Source organism: Fukomys damarensis, unplaced genomic scaffold, assembly GCF_012274545.1.
Source record: "Fukomys damarensis isolate Sample0158 unplaced genomic scaffold, DMR_v1.0_HiC HiC_scaffold_12, whole genome shotgun sequence".
In the NCBI taxonomy this organism is placed as follows: domain Eukaryota; kingdom Metazoa; phylum Chordata; class Mammalia; order Rodentia; family Bathyergidae; genus Fukomys; species Fukomys damarensis.
The window spans coordinates 53,974,042-53,982,889 of record NW_022900924.1 but is presented as its reverse complement, the minus strand read 5'-3'; the positions used below and the strand labels follow the sequence as shown (position 1 = coordinate 53,982,889).

At 43.6% G+C, this 8,848-nt stretch overlaps 2 protein-coding genes across 11 annotated transcripts in view; one reads left to right on the top strand and one right to left on the bottom strand.

Annotated features, from left to right (window-relative positions):
* Mcf2l2 (MCF.2 cell line derived transforming sequence-like 2) overlaps positions 1-8,848 on the bottom strand; it is a 246,785-nt gene that overhangs the window by 102,041 nt on the left and 135,896 nt on the right. The window lies entirely within an intron of this gene.
* B3gnt5 (UDP-GlcNAc:betaGal beta-1,3-N-acetylglucosaminyltransferase 5) overlaps positions 1-8,848 on the top strand; it is a 22,421-nt gene that overhangs the window by 1,165 nt on the left and 12,408 nt on the right. For 4 of the 5 annotated variants that reach the window (XM_010624290.2, XM_010624293.2, XM_010624291.2 and 1 more), the window contains exon 2: positions 2,332-2,437. The gene's annotated coding sequence lies outside the window, so the exon portion shown is untranslated. The other variant, XM_033762608.1, reaches the window with a different exon arrangement.

Genomic DNA, 8,848 nt, shown 5'->3' with positions numbered 1-8,848 from the left:
CTCCGGCTGCGGCGCGGTGTGCGGCGGAAAGCCCGGGTCGGGTGGGAAAGGGAAGCTTTCGGCGAGTTACCGGCCGGGAAACGGAAACGGGGAGTGGGCTGGCGGGGGAGACTAGAAACCTAAACCCTCTTCCTGTGGGAAAGCCTGGCTGCTCTTTGCGTCGGCTCTGCGGGTTTTACTTCGCGTCCTGGGTGACAGTCAGTTGCTTGCTCAAGTGCCGCGTAGGTACAAAGTAACAACTTTAAATTCGCGTTCGCTACACTAGATTCTTTTCCTGTCTGTCCTCACAGGTTGTGGCTCATGCCAGAGGGACATGAGCTGTGGCTGTTAAGGGCCTGGAGCTTCTATTTCGGATGCCTCTCTAATGAAAGCTTGTCCATCAGAATTGGATTGGTTCCTCTGTGCCTTTATTTTGGGAAACTTTACCTGGTCCCTATGGGGGAAGGGAGAGGGATGTGAGAAGCTGAAATTGACCCAGAAAAGAATGACTGAGAGTAGATGTGTTAAGTAGTGGCGCAAAAATGATCCTACCCTGAACGCTCTGGAAGGGTGATCAGTGATTAGCAGTGGAGATTTTAGCTTTTTCAAAGGAAACCAATGGCGGCGGATGTCACACTTGTCACAAGATGGAAGGGGAAACCTGCTGTGGGGGAGCCAACGCTTTGCTTTTAACGCAAGCTATTGAATACCTGAAGGGTTTCCACTGTAGGCTCCCTGCTCACCCTGAAGGGTTTCCACTGTAGGCTCCCTGCTCACCCTCTGTCCTCCCCGGTGTCTCCGCACCCACAGTATTTATCCAGTACCCCGGCCTGCCCTGGCAGCCACAGAGGGCTAACCCTGACGTCCCAGGGGAGAGAAGTTCTTTGGGAGGAAGTGAGAGGTAAACACGAGCGATAGGTACTGCACACGCTTGGAACTGTTTTGCCCTCCGAGAAAACTCAGAAAATGAGGATGGATTTTCAAAATAAAGCCCAGTCCCTAGTGAGAGGAAAAAAAAAAGTCACATTGTGACACAAATTTCCCTTTTTCTAAAAGGCATTCAAACAGCGAGACTATAGTAAAAGGAAGTAACTTTCTAATTCTCACATGTAGAACAGCTTGAGTAATAACTTATGGGTTTTGAAATGGGTCATCTTTAAAAATGGGTCACTTTGGCTGGAATCATTTCACTTGGTGACTTTCACATTGCAAAGGGTTGCGTTCTTCCAGAGGCCCAGTTGCATTTAGAATTTGCATTTCAGAACACAGAGTTTGAGAGAAAATGAGTGAACTTCAGATATCTCTTCTCAAAGTAACAAAACATATCCTATTTTATATATGTTCAATTGAATGGATTTAGGCAAATTGTTAAAAGGGCTCTGCCACTTGACATCAAATCTCTGCCCAAAAAGATGAAGCCAGAACAGCGTAAATCTAGAAGTACTTTCCTTATTGTGTTCAATATCTATTTATAGAGAGGACATAAGAATTTTTATATTTCAAGGTTTAAAAACTTGATCGGGTGAGATGTGAACTTTGAATAAATTCAAGTGACTTTTTACATTTTGATGCTGTGGATTCAGACTGGCTTTGGTCTGTGACTTACTCAGATTTATCTTTCATTGTGAAGGCTTTAATACTAGAAGCCAGGCAGGCGACTATAGAAGAGAATGCTCTGCAGGCAACCCCCAAAGGTCAAGTTCAACACTTCGTTATATAGCCTAAGGCCCATCTGAGAGTTCATAGTTTTCTCTTTTCCTCCATTGCTACAAGTCTTTCTACAGTTTCCTCACAGTATGCCAAGTAAACTTAGCTAAAACATCAACCCCATTAGGTTTCCTTCTCCATAATTTACACAGCGTTATGGCCTTGTATCTGTGTTACTGTCACTGAAAGTATTTTAAGTGCTTGTGGGAACCATAGTGTTCTTCCTGCCAAGGGTAATGGAAGACCATTTTCAGTCATTAGGGATGAGGCTTCCTTCTGTTCTCAGTCTCAACAATATTTGGGATGTGTTAAGTGGCCCTTAGCAATTCAATCAGTATTTTAATAAATTCTTACCTAATATTTTTGAGAAGAATCATGATGAGTAGAGCTCAGCATTTTGATAGCTACAAAATGTTAGCTACCTACTAACCCATGATGGTGAATATACACAAATGTGTTTCAGAGAGGAAATTTTCACACTTGCTCAATAAATCATTCCAGCTGACTCTCAGCAAACACTGGTACATAGCTTCGAGGTAGGTCAAGTGCATCCTCCAGTAAATGAGAGGGGCAGGCCATAGAACTACTTCTGCTTTTTTTTTTCCCCTCAATCTAAAACCCTCTGCTTTTCTCTTTCTCCATCAGGTCTGATTCCAGGATGCGGTGGAACGTTTGCTGATTCCCCGTAGGGGATCCACACCTGAAACGTCCCCGGAGTCTCCCCAGCATCCTGCCCTTGGCCTCCTACACAGTATGTGATAACTTAATATCTGTAGTTAATGAAGCATAGGTCTTCCTTTCAGGGCTGCCCACTGTTACCCCTGGAACAGCTCAGGTGCTTAATAATGGTAGTTAGCTTATTACGGTAAGTGTCAGTCAGCAAAGATAGAAACATATTATATACTATTTTACTTTTTGTCCTCTGTGCTCTTTCTAGATACAATGTCCACAGTAAGACAGATAAGGCACCATTAGACAACAGCCGGAGACCACGTTATTGTCATCATTTTTCTTGCCACTATTTGACCTCAGCTCCCCTTCTTTCTTTCTTCTGTACTGGGGATCAAACTCGGTAACCTTACACTTGCGAGGCAGGCAATGGCACCACTGGCCAAACCCCGGCCCTATCAGCTCCCCTCTCTTTTTCTTTGTTTCTTTTTTCTTTTCTTTTTTTGTTAGCAAACCAAGAGATTTATTTTATTTTATTTTTTAAAAGGGGAAAGATTTATTTGACTAACAGTTCGTAGAAGTTTCAGTCCATAATCAGGCGGCTTCCCGGCAGGGTGGCAGAGGGACAACAGTTCATGGTGGCAGAAAACAGCAAAAGCAACAAGAGACCTTAACAGAGTTTTTCTCTCCCTTTTATCCAGTCCGGCCTACCAGGGTTTGGGCAGTGCCAAAGCAATCACTCAGTGTAGTGGTTTAGTAATCACCGCCCTTAATCCCCGCATCACACATTCCAGATTCAGCCACCTATGAAAAAGAAAGTCCCACCTCATTCGCATGAGGCTTTGACAGGACATCTACACACAAGCCCTAACATTCCAGCCCTGGCCCTCCATATCCCTTTGTGCAAAAGACATTTAGTTCATCTCCAAGAGTTGCCAAAATCCTAATAGTTTCAGTATGGATGAACAATCCAAGTCTAAAGTCTTCTCTGAAACTTAAGGCAAACTCTTAGCTGCAAATCCCTGTACAAATGAAGACAAGGTTAACACTGAACCTTGAATGGTTAACACTGAGTGACACAAGATGAACATTTCCACTCCAAACGGGAATGGGTAAGGAATGGGACCAGAGCCAAGACCCAAATCCAGTAGAGTAAATATTAAACCCCACAGCCCCACGTCCATCATCCAAGGCCATGTGTGACAAGTTATAAACTCCAAAAGGCGTGGGTGGCTCAGCCCCTGTGGCTCTGCAGATGGTTGTAGCTCCTATGGCTTCTCCCTTGGGCCAGTTCTGCTCCTTGCTTGCAGCTTTCCTCAGATGATCCATGCTCCTGCCCTCTGAACTTCTGGGGACTCCACTGTCCCTTCAGCTGCCCACATGGCCCTCTCAGAGGCACCCTGCCCGGCCTCGCAGGCTTTCTTCTGAAATCTGGGTGGAAGTCTTCCTAACCCTATAACTCTTGCATACTGAATGCGCCTAAAACCAGCACCATGTGGATGATGCCAAGGTCTGCTGCCAGCCTGGAGTGGTAGCCAGGTTTCCTTCTCTCTTGGCTGTAGGGGTCTGGTGCCTATGAACCAAACCCCCAGAAAAAACTCCCCTAAGCCACTGTTCTGGAACAACTTCCCTAGGCTTCTGTCCTTCTGTAACATGGTGTCCCAGGCTTTCTTCTCAGTGGAAAGTCTTTTACTCTTGCAATTTTGAGGCTGCAAAGGGTGGAGTCCTGCTGCTTCTTATGATGCCCTCAGGCCATCTTTTCTATTCTGTTCCTTCTCAGTAATCAAGATCCACAGCTTTACTGGAGCTTCCTTTGTGGCCAGACTCAAAATGTTTTAAATCATTCTGCTGGGCTCTTTGCTCTTTTTTTTTGGTTGTTTGTTTGTTTGAGACAGGGTCTCACTATGTAGTTGAGACTGACCTGGAACTACGCAGCCCAGGCTGGTCTCAAACTCACAGTGATCCTTCTGCCTCAGCCTCCCGAGTGCTGTTTGCTCTTGATTCTCAACATAAATCTGGCTAAAAGACCCCAAGAGTCGCCCTCAACATTAGACTGCCTTGACATTTCTTCTTCAAGATTAATTAGTTCGCTGCCCTTACTCTCAGTCTCAGACAAAGTCCTCTGGACATGAGTAAAATGCACATAAATTTTCTGCCAAGGCATAACACACTGTCTGGAGTCCAGCAGCCAGTGCAGTCCTTCCCATCAGGAACCTCCTGAGCCTGGCCTTTACCAGCTCTCTGGTGTGCTGAGCTCTGACCAGAATCTCCATACAGAGCAGCCTAAGGTGTTCCAGCTCTGCTTCTTCAGCCAGCGTCTCTAAACCTTGGCTCTTCCCCCGCCCACAAGCCAGTTCCAAAAGCTCTTGTGCTACATGGCCAGGTAATGACATAGCAATGACCACATTCTCTGGTACCAAATTTTGTCTTAGTTACTTTTCTGTCATTGCTGGGACAAAATATCTGACATCCAAAGATAAAGGGGGAAAGGTCTCTTTGGCTTACAGTTCCTAGAGGTTTAGTCCATAATGAGGTGGCTCCAAGTCAGCAGGGCAGAGGGGCAGCAGTCCATGGCAGCGGAGGACAGCAGATTCCACCAAGGGATTTAAACCTCAGGTTTTTGGTTCCTCTGACCAGTAATCTTGGTGGAAGACCTCCAAAATGACATGGGGGGAGAGATGTAACTCCCAAACCGGCTAAAGATCCAAAATGCGACTGTGTGTTCCTTAAAATCAAAGAATGAATTTCTATGACCAAATGGAAGTTAAGAGTAGGAAAAACGTATTGAAAGAAAGAAAGCTTCTGTCTAAGAAAGACAGAAGGGTGACAGGAAAGCGGGTTACACCTCAGCTCCCCTTTCTAATCTCTTTGACCCCACGTCTCCCTTCACCCTAGCTTCTAGCAAACTAAGTTAACAATTCCCCACTCTACCCATAAGTTTTTCTACCGTGTGTTTTCAGAAATCCCAACACTGGTCTCTCTTAGAATATCTTTCCCTTCCCCCCCATCCCACTTCAGATTCAGTTCAAATGTTCCCTGTTACTGTCTTTCCTTCTTGGCTGTTGCTTATTTCCCCCCCAGACCTAGGGTGGAATCCTAGCCCTTTCTCTAGGGCCTGGTCACTTGCCACCTCTCCTACAGAAGAAAGTCATCCTTCATGGTGCACTCTGTTTAGGAAAAGAGTTTCTAATGTCAGATTCACTGATGAATTTCCTGTGGTCTTCCCTTCCCTAAACCAAATGCGACGAAACAAATGTCCCTTGGTCAGTTTTTCTGGGGCAAAGCCATCTCTAAGAAATCTCAAGGCTGAAAACTTAGCTCGAGTGAATATTGACTTCTAGTAACTCAGACAAAGCCATCGCAGTGCTTGAAGAGTGCTATGGGGGTGAGGTCTGGAGGGGACAGTTTTCAGAGCATCTGCTATCACTTTGCAGGGGCAGGCAATCATTTATTACTGATGGATGAACCTGTATTTTTTTTTTTCTTTTGGTACCAGGGATAGAATTTAGGACCTTGCACTTTGCAAGGCAGGCATCCCAAGCCACTTGAACCTCTAGTTTTGGTTCACATCTGGCTGTAACCTTTATGATGGGTAACTGTTTTACATCCATTAATCATGTTCACTCTTTGCCTGTTGTTTTATGAGCCAACTTTTGTTTTTGTTTTTTGGTACCAGGGGTTGAACTTGGGACCTTGTGCTTGCAAAGTCGTGTGAGCCAACTTTGAACATATCTTTAAATTTCTTCTGCTCTCACTCATGAAATATTTTTTTTTTTGAGACAGGGTCTCACTGTGCAGTTGAGACTGACCTGGAACTCACTATGTAGCCCAGGTTGGTCTTGAACTCACAGCGATCCTCCTGCCTCAGCCTCCCAGCCTCCCAAGTGCTGGGATTATAGGCGTGTGCCACCATGCCCAGCTCATAAAATAATTTTGATAAACTTTTTATTAAAAGAATGATGGCTTTCCCAGGGTTAGGTGTGACTTTACACTTAGGACTCTTCACATTTCACTACCTGCTTCCGGAATACTGGCTTAAGATGTCCTCTTTGAGTTTTCTCTCATGTTTTCTTGTCCTCTCCTTTATTCCATCCTATCTCTTTTTCCTCCTTTCTGCCATTTTGGACTCCTGGTGTTTGGAGAAAAATATTTTTGTATCCAGAGGACACAGACTTTGGAGATCAGTTTTCCCCACTCTGGAGCTACTGGGACAAAACAAAGATAAGGAGGAAGTCCCTGTAGTCCATGGAAGGCTAAGGAAAGGTTTGTTAGAAAAGAGAGGGAGAACATGGGCTACTGAAGTGAGGTCGTAGAAAGCACAAATGGCCCCAACCTTTAGGTAGGGGAGCAGATTCTTTGCCTGAGAAGAGCTGTGCTGGAGGGAGGGCACGAGCAGCCTGGGAGGGACTCAGAGCGGAGCAGCTGCTGAGTTGCTTGGAATTTACGAGGTCACTTGTTAACCCAGTTCTTTTTGTCATTTATGTGTATTTTGCTTTTTGGAGATAGGGTCTCACTGTGTAGTTTAGGCTGCCTTTGAGCTCACTAGATAGCCCTGGCTGGCCTTGAACTTGCAGTGATCCTCCTGCCTCAGCCTCCTGAGTACTGGGATTACAGGGTGCACCACCACGCCTGGCTGGCGTTAATGCAGTATCTTGGTGCCTCAATTTCTTCTGCAAAATGGGGAGATCCTGTTCCCTCACTGCACTCATAACACCTTTTGCTGTGTAGTAATAGTAAACATAGCCATGTTGGTAACTGTTGCTAGAGTGGTTAAGAAGTTTCTTAAGTAGGAATGAAGCAAAACAAAAAAAAAAAAAACAAAACTGACAAGACTTGTATTTCAGAAAATAAGCAGCTTTATCCACTCAAACAACTGTGCTGCAAGAATGAATTCAGAAGGGCCAGGATGTAGCTCAGTGGCACTGCACCTGCTAGGCAAGTGCAAAGTCCTGAGTACAATTCCTGGTACAAAAAAATCAGAGGCCCAGGCTTAGGAATGAAAATGTTTGACTTATTTTATATTTTCATCTATTTTTGTTGTTGTAAATGTCATGTAATCAAACTAGTTACTGGAGAAATTTAGTAAGATAAGGAAACAGGACTAAAATACTGCTATCCTAGAACCTCATACCACCAATTTCCTTATTAAAGATGTAAGAAGGCTGGAGATTTAGCTCAGCGGCACAGCACCTGCCTGGCAAGTGCAAGGTTTTGAGTTTGATCCCCAGTACCAAAAAAAAACCAAAAACAAACTTAGGGTTTGCCATCATTTATTTTTCCATGTGGCATTTACTTATCTTTAGTTCCCCTATAACTAGCAGACAGCAATTGACACCCAAATTTAACTCCTAAAGAACCATGTAACTTAGTTTATGGCCGTGCGGATCTTAGAACTGGATTTTCATGATGGGTTTTATAACCCAACCTTCCCCCTGTCCTTTGTATCCATGTTTATGAAATTGGAATTTAAAGTCTTTGGACTAACCCCAAACCAAGAACTAACTTTATAAATGTATTCTTTGTAGAAGAATGGTAATTCTAAATGACTTCTACATTTTGCCCATGGCTTGAGCTACTGTTTTAAAGTTATATCCATAAAAACACCGAATACAGATAGTGGGTGAAATGTTCCTCTTTTAGAGGACTTACTTACACTGGAAACACAAACTTGGATGAAAAACTAGTATAACTATTGAAAAGGATGTCAAATTTTTCATAATTAAAATGTGCGTGGTAAAACCAAAATTCAGGTTGGTTTCTCCCTTGCTGAGAGTATAGCGTCGGTAATCAGTGCCACCTGGTAACTGGTTGTGTGGTCACGGGGAATTCTCTTTCTTGCCTTTGGGTCATGCCTGAATAAGAACCGAAAATTGTCTGTCACATGAAACTTTAAGCAATGAAAGTTTGCATGCAAATGGCATACAGTTTTAAGGCTTTACAAAAAATCATTGACTTACTGGTAGAGGAACCTTACTAGTGTATAGTCGTACTTTATGTTGCTTTGAAAAGGTTTATTAATACTTTTATGACTCAAAGGGATATTCTGAATATTAAATCAATTTTTAAAATGAAGACAGTCATCACATCAGTCTTGTTTTCTATGAGACCATTGGGGGTAGGTTTTACTACAATATTTTATTTCTCCGGGAAAGAAAAAAAATGAACTAGGATAGAATGGTTAAATTAGTTTTGTTGCTTTCTTCTAATACATTAGTTTTTTTGTTCAAATAATGTTGCCAACTTAAGGAGAATTTCAGGGTTTATTTTTGTTTTGGCAACAAGTGAAATAAGAGAGAACTATCAAAGAAGAGCTTTCTTTTCAGTTCAGCTGGTGTTTTCCCAATTTGCAGGTCACAATCTATTGGTTCATACAACAATTTTAGGAAGTGTAGCATTAAGAAAGGAAGGAAGCCAGGGATTTAGCTCAGTGGCACTGCACCTGCCTCTCAAGCTCCAGGTCCCGAGTTCGAGCCTCAGTACCACCAAAAAAAAA